The sequence below is a fragment of the Agelaius phoeniceus genome, chromosome 6 (genome assembly GCF_051311805.1).
Source record: "Agelaius phoeniceus isolate bAgePho1 chromosome 6, bAgePho1.hap1, whole genome shotgun sequence".
Taxonomy (NCBI): domain Eukaryota; kingdom Metazoa; phylum Chordata; class Aves; order Passeriformes; family Icteridae; genus Agelaius; species Agelaius phoeniceus.
This window is the reverse complement of record NC_135270.1, coordinates 7501-25000: the sequence shown is the minus strand read 5'-3', so window position 1 is coordinate 25000 and position 17500 is coordinate 7501. Positions and strand designations below refer to the sequence as shown.

Here is a 17500-nt window from a genome sequence, read left to right as displayed (position 1 = left end):
TCTTAAATGTTTTTATTGATAATCCTATTTGAATATGCAGAACACGTGGGTATGTCCTGTAATATATCCTAGCTTTTCTTGTTTACAGGGTACTCAGAAAATATTTTTCCCTTAGAGTCCCACTGAAACATTCTCCGTGCAATCTCCGTTAAGGTCTGTGTTTACAAATAAGCCACCATCAGCTGAGATATTTGCCTGTGTACCTTTTCCTGTCATTCAGAGCTTGCGTTCTGTGGTTTTTATGATAAACCTATCAAACTTGCGAAACTGTTTTGCAAGTCTTAACCGTTGAAGGCAGCAAGAAGTGGTTTTAAAGGCTGTTCTTGAGCAGACAAAGGGGAAAAGTGTGAATTTGCTGCTGAACTTGTCCTTTTTCATTTGACTTGCCTTGAATTATTTAGGAAGAGAGAGCACTAGAAAAAAGAGAGAAATAGAATTGGTTCTTGAGCCCTCCTAAAATGCTCCCTGTGATTCCGTGTGGAGCCAAAGTGAAGGGTGATGGAACAGAGCCCCTGTGCTTTAGAAGGAAATCAATTTCAACCTGATCTCCACCCTGAGTCTCCCTAATTTCTGTTTTTAAAATGCAAACTCAGTTTAGGAAGTGTTGGGAGTTAGTATTTTGGGGAAGAAATGGCAGTTGCACAAACCGTTCCATTTCCCAGAGGCTCTGGGAAGGATTCATTTTGTAAGCGCTGTAACTGCCATCGGTTGGGGGTTCGGGGTTGGAATGTGCACTTGCCCTCCTATAAAGCACTCGTTCATTTGCATTTCAGTGCCAGGAGTCTGGAGAAACTGGAGAAGAGCCCAAGAGACATTTTTCATCCTGAGATACAAAAGGTAGGAAGTGACTTTTTTTGGTTTGGTTCTTTTTCTTTATGATTTCCTGGAAATAGAAGTAATTAAGTATAGATCCTACTGGTTTGTTTCTTCCAGTAGCTAATAAGAATAATAATAATAATCTAATACTACTTAAACTGTCTCTTTATCCATTGAGCTGGCCATTTCAAATCCAAACTTCTAAGCACAAATAAAACCATCATCCTTGTAGAATCTTTAATAGGAGGGGGCTAAAGATGCTGTTTCTGTTGACAGGATTTATTGGTTCTTGAAGGGCAAGAGGTGAGTACAAGCCTAACTACTTCTTGCTCACAGACCCGTCCGGTGAATACGGCTTTGTATTTGGATGGGCTTTTGATGAGTTCTAAATCAATTGCTCGTTACAGTAAAAAGAAGTCATGTTTTTTGGAACCTGACAGCAAAAATAACTTGAAGCACCAACTTAATCATAATTGATCACCCGTCTAAGTTAATGATTTTATGCTATACTATCAAAGTTTAAAGGTAAATTATTGTGTAGTAGGAGATGGTATAAAATGTATGTTCTAACGTGTAGGATGTAGGCAAAGATTAGAGGAACCAAATTTTTATGTCTTCTGTTTGACTGTTCACCAAATAATATTTGGTTTTATTTTCCAGGGATCGGTGAATTTTAAATTTGGAGTCCTCTATGCTAAGGATGGTCAGCTTACAGGTGATGAAATGTTCAGTCATGGTGAGGTTTTCACCTTCTCCTTAATTGTTTTGCTCATCTGAAAAAAAAAAAAAAAAAAAAAAAAAAGGTATGTTTATTATTTGTTACCCCGTTCTGTCCGTTTCCTCAGTATTTGCTGGAGCTCTGCTTACCCAAGCTTTGGGTAAAACAAGCTTTGGGTTCCTTCTGTCCCACTGGGTGTTGCCCAGTTTGGTTGCATCTGGTGAAATTCACCCTGAGCCCTTACAGAACCAGCTCAAACCACGTGAGAGCCATTCGCAGCTCTCTCAGGACACCCGGAGGAGGATGGGTGACGTTTCTGAGCATCTGGCAAGTGTACTTCTATCAAAACTCGGCCTGTGCAATTTCTGGGGAAAACCCTTCTGTATCCTGAAGGGTTCCTCAAAGTCTGTTGAGGATCCAGTTAGCAGTTGCTCACCTGGATGGTTCCAGCTCCTCAAGCTAACACTTGTACTCTTGCCCTGTAGTTTAGATCTATTGTAGTTTTGTTATTTTGCAAGATTTTACGTCTTTGGACAGTAACGTGCATTTCACTCTTTGGAACCTCTTGGATCATTCTTTGGTGCAGCACCACCTAATGGGACACTTGGCTGCTGTGCTGAAGGGCTTGGTTACTGGAATTGTAAATCCCGGAGAGTTTGTAAGTCTTCTGTCCCCAGGGAGGTGTCACGCTTTGTTCACCGTTGCTCTGTTTGTCGGGTGCTGCTTCTCGTCGGAGGTATTAACTTCAAACTGCCCTGTTCTTTTTTGAACTTTTTTTCCTGGTTCTCTCCGTAGGGCAGGGAAGGACTCTCGTATCCCGGTCATCAGACTCAGCGCTGCCCGAGAAGATACAGAGACTGTAAAAATCATAAGGAGCAAATGTGACTGCAGAGAAAACAAACTGGAGAGAACAAAAGGTGATATTGTTCTCCTTAGCCTGGATTAGAAACATCGACTGCGCTTTGATGCCGGTGGCTGCCAGGGGCTCGTTAGGTCTCTTGAGGCAGGTGTAGGTGTTCACTTGTAGGTTCTATTTTTTGGCAAAGGACCACGAGAGAAGTTTATTTATAGATCCAAATAAACATTCATCTTATCTGAACATAACCTGTCATCCCCTTTCTGACATTAAGGACTCCTGTATAAATACTTGGGGGGGTTTTCTTTGTCATTTCTGAATGGTTCCATTTTGCCGGATACTTGAACAAGTCTGAGTGGTTTAAGTGCATACTGCTTCCTTGAAATTCTGTTGGTCTCTGCTTGGAACCCTTCTTGTACTGCTTAATGAAAGACTTCGGATGGTGTTTTCTTGCCTGTTTGTGGTTAAGGTCGTGCTCTGATGCATTTACAGAAGCCATGGCAGGAGAGAGTCAGCTGCTGGAGAAGAGGAGACAGTACTATCCCTGTGCAGCACAGAACTGTGCTGCTGCTGTGTCATCAGCTGTGTCTGCACTGAAAGTAGCCACCTTCACTTGTAGGTAGCTCCTTGGTGCTTTAGGACACGCTGAGGGATTTATTCCTTTTGGGATCCACGATGAGAATTCCCAAGAGAGGTAGTAGTAATAAGGTCTGAGATTGGAAAAAAGCCTGTGTCCTTGGAATGTTGTTGTTGTCGTCAAAAGTTAATTTTTCCTTCTTTCTTAGCCGGTAGTCAGCTTTTTGCTTTATTTTTTGTGGTATCAGTATTTGATTGTTTAAAAAATTGCTTCAAAAGAACTGCAGTGGCTGGCCACCAGGACCTTGTTCAGATTTGCCTATTTGCTTGTAGCTAAAACGTTTCCATATTGTTTATCATTCTATTGAAGAAACTGCTGCCCAGGCAACTAAGAACTGAACATCTCTCTGTCTAGGACACGGGGAGAGGATTTAGGTCATGTCTTTGTTTCCAGAAAAAAGTTCCAGTGTCGTTTCTAACTAGAGGAAAAGGGGGGGGGTGAAGACTCGGGGCTCTGATGCCACTGGGGGCACCCCGAGGTGCCCAGGAGAGGGAGCCCCACTGCGGTGCAGGAGCAGGTATGTTATCACGTACTAGAGAGCAAATTATAAATAGAAATAGGAAAATTATAAATATAAACATATTTTTTAGATCGTTAAAGAAAGCGTTTTTTTTTACTTGTCAATAGGCAGGGTTTTGATGATAAAAATGATAAATACAAAGAATATGAAGGTAGAAATCTAAGTCTAGAAAGATATCATAAATACATACAGATAAAGTTTAAAACTAGAAGAAAAAATCAGTTGCAGCAGTAGATACGATACATAATATAGATAATACTTTAAATACATGTCTAGAATTTTATAGATATTATAGATAATTATTAATAGATTGCATCAAAAGAAACGATAAATATAAATGTGAGTATAACTATACAAAGTATAAAAATATTTCGATACCGTTTAAAAGAAGGTGTTTTCTTGTATTTATTTGGTTAGAGATGGGGTTTTTGTTTGGATTAATAGAAGTATTCTAGAAATATAAATCTAACTGTAGAGAGATCCAATCGATAGAGGAGGATATTTCTAAAACCACAACCGAACGCCGCCGCCTTCGGGGGAATCGCACGAGCTCGGCCGAAGCAAGGCGAGAGCGGCCGACCCTGACGGCCTCGAGCGAACCGAGGCGAGGCTTCCGAGGCTGCCTGAAGCGAAGCGAGCCGAGCTCAGGCGAAGCGAGCCTGCTGCTCTCGTGCGCGCTGCTTAGCGCCAGTGCGCTCCCAGCCTAATGAGCTCCTGCCCGAGCCCGCGCTCCCGGTCGTGTCCGCGCCGTGGCCGGGCCGCCCGCGGGACGCGGCAGCGGGAGAGCCCCGAGCCGGGCGAGCTGAACGGGAGGCGGCGGCGCTTGCCCGCCCGCCGTCGGGGAGCCGAGGCGAGGCGAGCGGAGCCGAGGCGCGCCGAAGGCACAGAGCGGCTGGGAGTTGGGCCGAAGCGAGGCGAGCTCGGCCGAAGAGGCGAATGCAGGCGCCAAGAGCCGAGTTGAGGCGCCAAGAGCCGACTGGAGCCGAGCGTCTCCGGAGCGAGCCGAGCTCCGCCGAGCGCCGCAGCATCCCGGGCAGGGCGAGGCGCCGGGCCGGGCTCGGGGTGCAGCCGGGGCTCTGGGAGGCTTCCCCGCCTGTCCCTCTCTCTAGCCCTCCTTCCTTCTCCCCGTCTTCGCCTTCTCTCGCTCCCTTTCCCCCATTCCCTCTCCCCCCGCAAAGCCGGCTCCTTCCTGTCCTGTCCCTAGCCCGCTACTCCCTTCTGTTCCCCCTGTCTCCTTCCTGTGCCCAGCCTCCGTGTACCCTCGTCCCGGGCTTTCCCTTCCCGTGCCGCTTTCCTGCACAGCCCGAGCTCCCTCGCCGCCCTTTGTCGTGCCCTGCTCTCGCTCCTCTCTTCCCGTGCCCCCTTTCCTTCTTTGCCCCGCAGCCGCGGGGCTCGGGCTGCCGGAGAATAAAGCCCCGAGGGCCGGAGCCCGGCGCCCCTGGGCCCTTGCGGGAGTCCCCGCGCGGGGCCGGAGGCTCTCGGCGGATCCCCCCGTGCCGCTCAAGCAGCGCGGCTGACAGCGCCGGAGCTGCGGCTTTGCCGGCATCGCGCTGAGAGCGGCCCCCGCTCCGTGCCGGGCCGTCGCCGCCGTCTGTGCCGCTCCCTCTCTCGCTGCCCCTGGCCCGTGACAGCGAGGCTGGGCAGGAACCTCAAGCCTTCTGGGGGCTGCCCCCCCTTTCTTGTTGCAGCAGAATCCCTTGCTGGGGCCATGCACGTGTGGGAAGGGCTTGGGGGAAGCGCTGCGCTGCTGTCCGGGGCAGTCGGATTCGTTCGGAGCCTTCTTTGGGGGTCAGGGAAAGGCGGGGTGAAGACTCGGGGCTCTGATGCCGTTGGGGGCAGCCCAAGGTGCCCAGGAGAGGGAGCCCCACGGCGGTGCAGGAGCAGGTGGGGGGCGGGCGAGGGGCGGGGGTCACGCTGGGTGCCGTCCCCCAGAGGGACCCAAAGCTGCCACCAAATGCACAGGGAGGGGTGAGTGGGTGTAGGATGCTAAAACCTGGCAAGGCATTCGGTTTTCTAGGTATTGCTAAAGAATAGGAATTGGTCTCTAAACTCAGCTGGGGAGAAACCCTCTCTATGCACTCATTTGTTTACAGGAATGTAGAAGGTTCCGACTGGAGATGCGTAGTAGTTCTGAAGATATTGCCGTGAGGTTTTGATCTAGGAACGGAGCGAGCTGTGCCCTGGAACCCTCAGAACAGCTGCAGGGGCTGAAGGCGATAGAAAGGGCTCTCTGGCACCTTTTGCCTCCGTTCTCTGCCAGCGCCCAAAGCGTGTCGCAGTCCCGGAAGAGGCGCTTGTCATCCCGAGAGCCAAAAGGAAGACGTGTCAAATCCCAGCTCTGCCTTGTGTTTCGTGTGGGTTTTTTACTTCGTATTGATGTCATTCCAGAGAGCAAGGAAAGAAGAAATGTGACCGGCTCCCACTATTACTGTGTGAAGGCTTTCTTGAAAGGCTGCTGTATTTATATTGTCCTTTTCCACTCCAAGCTTGACTTTTGCCCTCGTTTTTCGAGCTCTGCTGCATTGGGTGTCCCAAGGAGGGCGGGGTTCCTCAGCAGGGCTCTTAGGAGGCGGCGCTGATTCTGCTTTTTCTGAAGGCGTCTCAAAGCGTGCTACCAGAGTGACAGTTTTGTGCACTGGAAAGCTTTCCCTCAGTGCCATCAGCGCACGTCCGTGTCTGAATTGTGGAAGCAGACGGACTAAGAACAGCCAGCACCCGGAGCAGATTTCTGTTGGCTCTGTGTCTGTGAGAAGCGGGCTGTGTGCTGGACGGGGAGAGGCGCTGTTGGAGAGTGGCATCAGCGCCAGGTGTGAGCTGTGAGGATGATGGGGGGCTCGGAGCAGCCCCAGGTGTGAGCTGTGAGGATGATGAGGGGCCGGCTCCTGCCGGGGGGGCGAGGCTGTTTTAGGGGGAGGCTTCGCCTCAGCTGCCTTTTGCATGGAGCTGCTGCGTAGAGGGGTTCATGGGGGGGCTCCCGGGGCTGTCTCATGGAAGGACTGCGAGAGCTTCTGGCAGCGTCTGGGCGAACACCTGGATACGCGCTTGGATCCGCGGAGCATCGCTTCAAGGAGGTGCCGAGGGACGAATCTTTGTGCCGGGAAGCAGCAGCCGAACGGGTGAGCGCGTGTGGATTTGGAGCGGGGACTTTGGTCCTTTCCCTTTTCAATTGGATCTTGGCAGTCCCCCCTCCCCGCTTCCCCAGGAACAAAAAGGGAGCTTGTGAAGACAAAAGAAATGAAGGAGAGGCAAGCAGCTACTCTCCTAATATTGTCTGTGTTTGAACTGGGGGGGGATCCGCTTTCGCTTGCGGTTCCAAGGATGTCGGTTGAAGGAAAAGCTGCCTTTTCCCGGCTGTTAGGGGTATCCCAGGGGTGACAGGGAATCCCTGCGTTCCATTTGAACGGGAATGGGCAAAGTATTGTTGTCATCGGATGGCTTTGATTTGAAGGTAGCCAGCCCATTTTCATCATCCTAAGGTTTAAATGGAGGGGACAGCGCTGGTGTCCCTCCTTTGCAAGGGTTTGAATGGAGGTCAAAATCCCCCTTTGCACATGGCTTGCAGGATTTCATTGGAGGAAAGCCCCTTCTTTTCTGCGCTCCTAGGGGATGAATTTGAAGGGGAGAAGCCATTTCTTTGCCCTTGTTGAAGCGAGGTGAGCGCCGCCCGCGGCGTCAGTTTCGGGGTTGAGTTGCGGGAAGCCGCAGCTCTGGCGGCGTTTGCAGGGCTGCAGTCGGGCTGTGCCGCTGCATTTGAGGGCGCTTCTTGCGGCCGCGGCCCGGGCCGGAGCGTTGCCGCTCGGGAGCGCTGCCGGCCCGGGCCGGGCGGGTGCCGAGGCGCACGGGGGAATTTGGCGCGGCAGCGGCGGAGCCGCTTTGCCGGTGCGAGCCGCCGTGCGGAGCCGAGGGCAGCTGGCGCCGGGCCGGCCAAGGGCGGCAGAGGCGGCGCGGGCGCTGCTGCGCCGGCCCGGCCGGTGCCGGCCGCTCTGTCCGCTCCGGGCGCGGGGCTCGGGCGCCGCCGGGGCCCCCCGGGCAGGGGGAGCGGGCGGGGGCGGGGGGGCTCTCCGGGGCGGCGCCGCCCCTGCGCGCCGGAGCAGCCGCCGGAGGAGCCGCTTTGCCGCCGGGAGCCGCGCTCCGTCCGGGGCCGGCAGCGCGGGGTTGGGCTGCCGCAAGTTCTTGGGTGTCGTGGTTCGGAGGTGGCTTTGTAGGATCGATCGCACGGGTTTGTTCTGGTCGCAGCGGGTGTGCGCTAAGGGCTATGGCGTTCTTCCTGACCGGTACGGTTCTCGGTTCTTCGGGTGGTGACGATAAAGGTTTGGTTTGAATCGAGTTCTGTAGTCGGATATTTTTTTTGCCGGGCTATTCTGTTTTTAAAGGCGTGCAATGGTTTTTACGGGTCGTTGGGTGAAGCAGCGGCTCGGATTTTAATTCTGTCGCGGTGGCTTTTATTAGCGTGGGCGTGTAGCGTTTGTTTCGGTGGGTTCGAGGTGGCGTCGTGTCGTTAATAGGAGCGGGGTTTTTAAAATCTCTCTAATTGCGTTTGTGTTTCTCGTCTTCCAGGGCTTTTATTTCTTTGGTTTGTTTGATTGTAGTGTACGTTTTATTGTTACGGATCATTTGGGAGATCTTGTGAATGGTTACGTTTCTCTTTCGGCTTTGTGTTTATTTCTGGGTGGTATTTTTATTTTGATCGAATGAGGCTCTATGCGTTTATTCTTCAGTTGGGAATAATTTTTTTGATGCAAATTAAAGTTGCTTTGGTTTGGGGGACTTTTGTTTTACAAATGTATTTTTTTTTTCTTTTTTTCTTTTGTTTCTTTTCGTTTCTTGTTGTCCTTTGACGTATTTGGTGGTTATTGATCAGTTTTATTTTTGGGAACGTGGGTGTTTATATGGTGGGTCTTTTTAAGTAGGTTTTTTTTTTTGGGTAGTTATTTTCTTATTTTTTAGTGGTTGAGATTTTTTGGTTTTTTTCTATTTCGTTCATTAGTTCGCTTTCTAAAGTTCTTTTGACAGAGTATTGCTTATTCTTTGAGTTAGTGTAGATGTAGAATTTCGGTTAGTTTTTAAACTAACGTTCAGGGTCAGTGGCACTGATTGGAGTTGAGCGAGTTGGTTTGGGTTTTTTTAGAGGTTTTTGTGATTTGCTGCGTGTGTTTCTCAAGGGTTTTCTTTTCGTTTGGTTCAATTTTTCTGATGTGATGAGAACTGTTAGTGAAAAGAGTGTTGTGTGTTTTTTTCGCTGGCAGTTGTTTGGCTGGTGGAGGTATCTTGATGGTTTTGGAAGACATTGGTGGGAATTCGCTGCTGTTTGTTTTGTCATTGCATTTAGGAATTGGATTTTAAATGTAAAATTCTAAGGATAGCTATCTTTAAACAAAACGAGTAGATGTGCAGAAATGGGAATAAACTTTTATTTTGATCTATTCGATCTCTATTTAAAATTTAACAGGTAACTTAAGTCATGATATATTCCAATAAGATATTGTATTTTTCAAAGAGCATTGTGTATGTTGATAGATATATCAATAGAGATGCTAAATATAAACACAGCTCAAAGGAAATTTTAAATCTAGAAATGTGTTGCGAATCTATGCAGATATATAGATCAAATTATTAAAGGATTGTAAATGTAAAGTGACATAAATCCATACAACACGTAATACAAGTGATACCGTATAGATCTTATGATGGTATATTATAGGAAACAGCTATAAATCTAGTCCATCGCTATGATCTAATATGTAAAACATTATAGATATGGTAACTGTAAATACAACAACATTATTAAAAGTAGTTTAAAAGAAAGGATGGTTTTGTTTTTTACTTGGCAAAAGCAGGGGTTTTATTATAAAAACTACAAATACAAATGATAGAAAGGTAGAAATCTACTTGTAAAAAGATCTTATGAATACATCAAGATGGATATAAAAATTGAAACTATTAGAAAAAAGAAGTTGTAGCAGTAGATTTGGTACATGATAAAAATAATGATTTATCTCTATGATGTGAATAATAGATATGTGCTATGTAATGATGAATGGAATGCATCAGTCTAAACGGTGACTATAAAAGTGAATATAATTATGCAAGCTCTAAATATAAAACTATTTCAATAGAGTTGAAAAGAAGGGTTGTTTGGTATTTGTTTGGTTAGAGATGGGATTTTTTTTGGAAGAATAAAAGTATGATAGAAATCTAAATGGAAGTCGAGAAATATACAGTCAATAGATAATGATATTGCTACAACCACAAAGTATGAATAAATACAGATAATAGGAATAGGCATAATAGATTGTATAAACGACGTAACACATCACTGTCCGGTCTAAATATGCGTGTGAATAGAATTAGGAAAACTAGAACTGTCAAATTTATTTCAAGAAGGCATGAAAGAAAGGGGGCTTATTTGGTTCTTGTTTGGTAAGAGGCAGGTTTTTGGCATTTATTTTTAGAGGAGTTTTTGGGGGGGATGGCCCCTGTTCTTTTTTGCCGCCTTGGCCGCCCGCAGGCCCAAGGCGCGCGGCGCCCCCCGCTGGGGTGGGCGGCAGTGCTGCCGCCTTGTGGGCAGAGCGCGGTACTGCAGCCCGCCGCCGCCAGGCAGCCCTCTTGGGCGTGGCGCGTGGCGGAGTTTGTTTGACCTTCTGAAAATGGCGGCCAAAAGGGCGGGCAACCGGAGGCCCGCGGTGTGTCTATGCGGACTGCCTGCACGGAACACCGACGCCGGCGCAGTCCCGGCGGAATTTTTGTGGCGTTTTAGGTGTACCCGACACGGGCTGTGGGGTCAGCGGCGCCGCGGGCGGGCGTATTTTGGCGTGTTTCTGACCGGCATGTGAGTAACCGCCTCTCTCGCCCGAGGGCGGGGGGGGGGGGGGGGGTCCTCTCTCGGCCGCCATGTTGGGAGTGGCGTGTCACCAATGTCGCGGGAGTTTGTTTGACCTTCTGAAAATGGCGGCCAAAAGGGCGGGGCAACCGGAGGACCCCGGTGTGTCTATGCGGACTGCCTGCACGGAACACTGACGCCGGCGCAGTCCCGGCGGAATTTTTGTGGCGTTTTAGGTGTACTCGACACGGGCTGTGGGGTCAGGGGCGCCGCGGGCGGGCGTATTTTGGCGTGTTTCTGACCGGCATATGAGTAACCGCCTCTCTCGCCCGAGGGGGGGGGTCCTCTCTCGGCCGCCATGTTGGGAGTGGCGCGTCGCCAATGTCGCGGGATTTTTTTTTTTTTTTGACCTTCTCAAAATGGCGGCCAAAAGGGCGGGGATATCGCGGACCCGGGAGTCTGCCGCCCTGTGGCCAGAGCGCGGTACTGCAGCCCCCCGAGCCAGCGCCCTGCCCCTCGCCGCTGGCTGCCGGGGGCGGGGCAAGGACGCGGCTGCCGAGCGAGGCGAGGGCGAGGGGCGGGAGCGAGCGGCGGGCGGGGCGGGAGCGAGCGGCAGGCGGGGCGGGCTCCGTAAATGGCCGGGAGCAGTGAAAGACGTTCAGGAGTGCAAAAGGGACACGATGGCTGAGAAGAATGGCCGGGGGGGGGGGCGGCCCGGCGGGGCCGCTTTCGGCGGGCGGCGGAGGCGCGGTCGCAGCGCTCCGCGGGCCGGGGGCAGCGAGCGGGGGCGGGCGAACGCCATCGGAACGGGGCTGCACCCCCCCCCGAGCCCGCGCACGCGCCTCTCCAGGCGGGCCGGAAAATCCCGGCGGGGCGGCGGCGCTGCCCGCCCTTTGTGCCGCCAGCTTTGCAAGGTAAGACCGCCCGCCCCGTCCCGCCCCGTCCCGTCCCGCCGCCCTCCGGTGTCTGTAAACAGACGGACTCCCTCTGGCTTCCCACTTCTCCGTGCTGGAGAGTGGGAGAAAGGTCCGTGCTGCTTGCCGTGTCCTCGGTGGGCAGAGAGCTCTGACCTTGCCTTGGATGGGCTGCTGAGGATTGGATCCATGGGGATGTGCTTGGATGCATTTAGTGACCTTTACAGATTTCTTTCCCCGCTTTTTTCAGTTCACAGAATCATGGAAGAATTCAGGTTGCAAGGGGCTCTAAAGATCACCTCATTCCAAGGCTGCTGCCGCCGTGGGCAGGGACGTGCTTCCATCGAGCAGCTTGCTCAGAGCCTCATCGCAGAGCACCGAGGGGCCTTGAGCACTTGCAGCGATGGGGCAGCCCCAGGACCTCTGAGCAACCTGTGCCCTGTGCCAGCCAGGTGCCAGAGGAGGAAGGAAGCCCTTCCCACCTGGAGCAGAGGCTGCGTAGCCTTGTGTCACCGAGCGTGTGAGACAGAAAGGCCCTTCCTTTCTGGAGGGGTAACAACACTCAAAGCTCTTTCTCGGGACAAGCCGAGCAATGGAAGGCCAAAGGAGCCTTCAGTTCTTCCAGCAGCTTTGGGAACAACTTGAAGGAGGAGCAGAGCTGGCCTGGTGCCTGCCGGCTCTGCAGGCAGTGGGCATGGCGAAGCTGCAGCTGCATCTGTCTTCTTGGCTGAGGCTTTATAAATGAGGCGCTTTTCTGTAGTTCCTTTTCAGGCATGACGTGCAAGTTGCCCCTAGAAGTCCAAAGGCAGCTGTTTTCTTAGCAGAAGGAAGTCAGGAGGAGGCAAAGCCAGCAGCTAAGTCTGGATAAAAAACTTGGCTAACCTCTTTTCCCCCCCCTCCTCCAAACAGGCAATTGTGAAGCACTCAGCAGAGATCTGCCCGGGAGGAAAAGCAGAGCCAATCTCTGAGAAGAAGGGACGTGCGAGCTCTGGCGAGGACGGCTGCTCCCCCTGGCCTTGGTGTGGGACCTCCTGAGCTGCCATTCCTGTGGTGGGAGTGTTTCTCCTCTCCTCCAGCCAAGCCAGAGACCGCCTAGGGAAGGAGCAGGTAAGGTTGAAGTACCGAGGTCTCCCAGGTAAGAAGTGACACGGCAAAAGGAAATGGCCTCAACTTGCAGCAGGGAAGGCTTAGATTGGATTGGAGGGAAAATTTCTTCACTGAAAGGGTGCTGAGGCGTAGGAGCCCAGGGAAAGTCCCCATGCCTGGAGACATGTCAAGGATGTCAAGATGTGGTGTTTAGGGACCTGATTTGGGGGGGCAGCAGCTGGGCTCGATGTCCTTAGAAGGCTTTTCCAACCACAAGGATCCTATGCTTCTGGAAAGCCTTGACCCCTCTGGCTCTAGCACAGCACCTGGATGCTGACAAAATGAGGCTGGTCATAGAGCCTGGAGGTCCCTGTGCCACAGGGAGAGGACAAGCCGGTGTCACCTGCAGGGAGGGTCTCGTCCCCAGAGAGCAGCCAGTGACTCCGTCCCTGCCTGGGGCTCTGGGTGCGCCCTCGGGGGGCGGGGGACGACACCTGCCCTCAGGTGTCCCTCTGGGCACCTGGGAAGGGAACCAGGTCCATCCGTGCGGCAGCTGCAGGGCTTGCAGGCTTTGGGGCTTTGCAGCTGTGTGCCTTGTCACAAGGTGGCAGGGACGTGACACTGCCTGGCAACGCTGCTGGCCTCGGATCCTTGCTGCTCTCATCCTTATCCCATATGGATTTAGCAGCAATCTTCTGTCTTTGCTTTCAAACTGTCCTTGGGAGAGTTCCAAGAGAGGGTCATTAGTTATTTCAAAGCCTACATCTTTTACCTATTGGCACTGAAGAGAAAAGACACAAACCTGCTTTGCATCCTTCTGCCTAGAAGTCATTGTGACACGGGGAAGGGAGGAAGGGGCTGGCCGGGGTCAGCCTCTGCTGAGCCTCAGCTCTTGCTGCTCCTGCTCACAGGGTAAAGCCAAAAGCTGTCGTGATCAAAAACGCAGGCCGCCCTTCTGACCTGAGTCACAGGGGCCGTTTCTTCTGAATGAATCAAGGTGGGAAATCATTCTTGGAGCTTCAGAAGAAAAAAAACCCCAGAACCGTAGGTACGTTTCTAAGAGTGTGTATGTACGGACATTTCCTTCGATGAAGAAGAAAATCTTAGAAATATCATGTCACGTCTGGCTTCCTAGAGAAGATCCTGAACTCTGGGCTTCTGAAAGCAAATGGCTGTGCATTTATAGGAGCGTTTCCCTTCTTTTTATGTGCCTCCCCCAGTCATCTTCTACCCTTGCCCACGGCAAGGAGAGCGCGGTGATTTGGCTGCTCCGCTCTGCCGAGGTTGTTGCAGGCTGTGTAGCAGGGAGTGAGGCCTTTTGTGGCTGCTCATCAGACATTTTCCTACAGCCTTCTCCCTGCAATGGTAAAATGAGACTTGTGTTAGCGAGCAGTCAAGTAGAGCAGGTAACATTAGAAAAGAATTGTTTCTGAGCTGCTGTTCACTAGCACGTGTTTCCCCTTTCCGGCAGAGCGCGCATCATTGCGGGCTTGGGATCGATTGAAATGCGCTAAGGAAACCAGCTCTGGGGAGGGAGGGAGGGAAATGCTCTCTTAACATGTGCCAATTCTTCTGTCAAACTCATCAGGGCAGGACAGCGTTCAGACTGAAAGTGTAAGAAGATGTGGAGGGAGACAGAGAATCTGACAGGAGCACCGGACTCACAAGTGCACGAATTTTGCTTTTGGCTTGGATTCAAACTCAGAAGTTGTAAGGAATTTGGGAAGGAGAAGGGACATTTCAGAAGGAGAAGAAGAAAAAGAAGTTGTTGTTGTTGTTACAGCCCTGGCAAAATCTTTGGTTCTAGCTAATAAAGGAAGTTAGTTGAAATAAAAAAAAAGAAAAAAACGTGGGTTTTTTTTTTTTTTCCTTCGCTGTTGTATTCGTTGGTGGTTCGTTATATGGTGTGTTGTTTTATTTCTTGGTCTTATTACCTCTGTGTAAATAGTTTTTTTGAGTGAAGCTAACTTTCTGGACGGGTTGGTTTGTATTTGAGGTAGGATTAATTTCAAGAGGTTTCTTTCCTAGACTTCTGATAGGCATTCCTGGGATTTTGGTTTTGTTTACTGTGTGTATCAACAGAGAGATTTGGTAGGGCCAGCTGGGCTGCTGGAGTTTTGGGTGTTAATTTATGAGATGGCTTTTGTTCAATGCAGTTTTGAATTGGTGAAAGGGTTTTTAATGTAGTGGTTTTAAGGCGGTCTTTAAGAATTGTTTGTATCGTTTCACGTTGTTTGTAGTCGGTGTATGATCAGGGATATGGTGGAACTTCTTGAACGTTCTGGTTTTAGCGTTCCTAAGTTCCGATTTCTTTCTGCTTTGCTGTTTTGTTTCTGGTTTTCTTTTGGGGGACAGGGGCATTTGTAGACGGTGGGTTTCTAGAGGCAATATGTCTTTCAATTTGGGTAGTGATATTTTTTAGTATTTTAATAGTTTCGATTTTTTTTATTTTCATGCTTTTAATGAGTTGTTTTAAAATTTGGAAGATAACCTTTCTAGATGATTGGTTATTATTTGTGAGTTAGCCTCAAGGTAGAGCTTTGGGGGCTTTTTTTAGTAATGTTTAGGGTCAGTTGTAGGGTTTTGAGTTTAGTGAGTTGGTTGGATTGAATTTTTCACGGGTGTTTGTTTTGACTAGCAGTTCTGTCATTTTCCATGTGTATCTGAGTTTTTTGGGGTTTTGAGCCATTGGTTGAGGAGGAAGTTTATGATGAGAATGTACGGAGCTTTTGGGCTAGTTATAGTGGGATTTCAAATGTCTTGACAGTTCGGTTGATTTGAGTTTTTCTTAGGGTTAAATGTTGTGGGGTCTTTGTTCTGTTAGTCCTAGAAATAGGTTTGGTTTGGATACGCTGCGATGGGATGAGCGTGGGCTGCGTACCGGTGCTGCCGAAGGCGCGGTATTTGTGTGGTTCTGATGCGTTGGGTTAATGAATTGATACGGTCTAATATATAGATTAATTAAAGTAGAAATAAATATCTATATAAAAACAAATATAAAATGATAGTGGTAAACATAAATAGAGAAAACAAATAGATAAACACATAAAACTATACTATATAGTATATTATTGTAACAGATGCTAATCTATAGAAATGATAGTCTATTATATATGTATACAAAGATATATAAAGATCGGTTGTAAATAAAAAAATATTTAGATAGAGTTAAAAGGAATTGGGGATTCTTTGGGATTTTTTTATTAGGTTATAGGCTGGGGTTTTTTTTCTAGATAGAAATAATATAAAAATAAAAATCCAGATCTCCAAATATATAATGCGTATACCGATCTCTCTAAATATTGAATATAAAGAAATAGAAGTAAAAGAATATCTAGGATATAAAAATACTATATATCTATTATTCTATTAAAAGGTATTCTCTCTAGTATGTATAATACCTACAAATGTAATAAATAAAAATTATAAAAGTAAATGTGAAGAGAATGATGAAAAATGAGATGATTTTTAGAGTTTTAAATATGGTTTAGATAAAGGGGTGTCTTTGGTTTTTGTTTGGTTAGAGGCAGGGCTTTTATTTGAAATAATAGAAGTATTATAGAAATGTGAATCTTAAGATAGACATCTATCATAAGTCTAGAAAGAGAAATGACGAAACTATGGATATAAATTGAAATCTAAATCTATGTCAGTAATATGAAGAGTTGTAGTATAGAATAGAAATGACCTTATGTGGCAATATAAATGAGAAATGGGAATAGAAATAGAAGAAGATGTAAATATAGTTGGAAAGAAAGGGAATTTTTTGGCTTTTGTTTGAGTAGAGGCAGGGGGTTTTATTTGAAATAATACAAGTGTTCCAGAAGTGAAAATCTGAAGGCAGAAATAGATAATCAATGAATCAAAATACGTATAAAAATATAGAAAGAAGTCCTCGGAATAGATGGAATATAGATATCAATTGATTTATAAATTGACATTGATAAAGAGAAATGGACCAGTAAGCAATACACATTATAAATAGAAATGTGACTATCAATAGGAAAACCTAGGGGTAAAATCTATTTAAATATTGTCTAAAAGCAAGGGTTGGGGTTTTTTGGGTTCTTCTTGGGTTAGAGGCAGGGTTTTTATTTGAAATAATATGAATATAGATATTACTCTTACCTGTTTCTAAATATTGAGATAGATAATCAAGATATAAATATAAAACCTAAGGAAATAGAAATAGTAGGAAGGGATGTAATATAGAATACAAATAAGAGTAGACATTGATATACAGTTTAAATGTCAAATGTGAATATGAACCTGAAAGATACAATTTAAAAAAGATTGAAATAGAGTTGAAAAGAAAGGGGTTCTTTTTGGCTTGAATTTGGGTAGAGGCAGGGGTTTTATTTTAAATAATGAAGAGTTACAGAAGTAAAAATCCTAACACAGAAATATAGATTAAATATAGAAAGATATGAATAAAAAGATGTCAATAAATAGAAGAAATAGGAACAGATGTAAAATAGAATATAAACTTATAAAAAATCGAAATTATAAATGTAAAAATAAACATTACACATCAATATACATTTGAAATATAAATGTGGATATAAAGATGAAAAAAAATAATTTTTTTTACAAATTTAAATGCAGTCGAAATTAAAGGGGGTTCTTTTTGGCTTTTATCCGGGTAGGGGCAGGGGAATTATTTTAAATAATGTAAGCGTTACAGAAGCAAAAATCCTAACAAATATATACTTACTACGTAAAAATAGGTATAAAAATAGAGAAATAAATTTAAGTACTAGGGAGAGATGTAATATAGAATAGAAATTTATTTATAAATAGAAATGTATAAATATACATCAATACGCATTATAAATAGAAAAGTGAATATTAATATGAAAAACTATTTTTAAAAATATTTAACATATTTTTTAAAAGAAATTGTTGGCTTTGGGTTTGGTTTGGTGTTTGTTTTTTTTTTTTTTTTTTTTTATCCTATTAGGTTAGAGGCAGGAGGATTTTTTTCTTCTTCCTGGTTGCTTTGGGGCATTTATTTCAGAGCAGCTTCTGGGGGGGATGGCCCCTGTTCTTTTTTGCCGCCTTGGCCGCCCGCAGGCCCAAGGCGCGCGGCGCCCCCGGCTGGGGTGGGCGGCAGTGCTGCCGCCTTGTGGGCAG

At 47.4% G+C, this 17500-nt stretch overlaps 2 long non-coding RNA genes across 2 annotated transcripts in view; both read left to right on the top strand.

Annotated features, from left to right (window-relative positions):
• Positions 1–17500, top strand: part of LOC143694190 (uncharacterized) — a 46991-nt gene that overhangs the window by 22163 nt on the left and 7328 nt on the right. The window lies entirely within an intron of this gene.
• On the top strand, positions 596–3878 carry LOC143694189 (uncharacterized). The gene is made up of 3 exons (XR_013182538.1): positions 596–837; positions 2330–2451; positions 2860–3878. It is a non-coding gene; the product is annotated as an uncharacterized LOC143694189 (long non-coding RNA).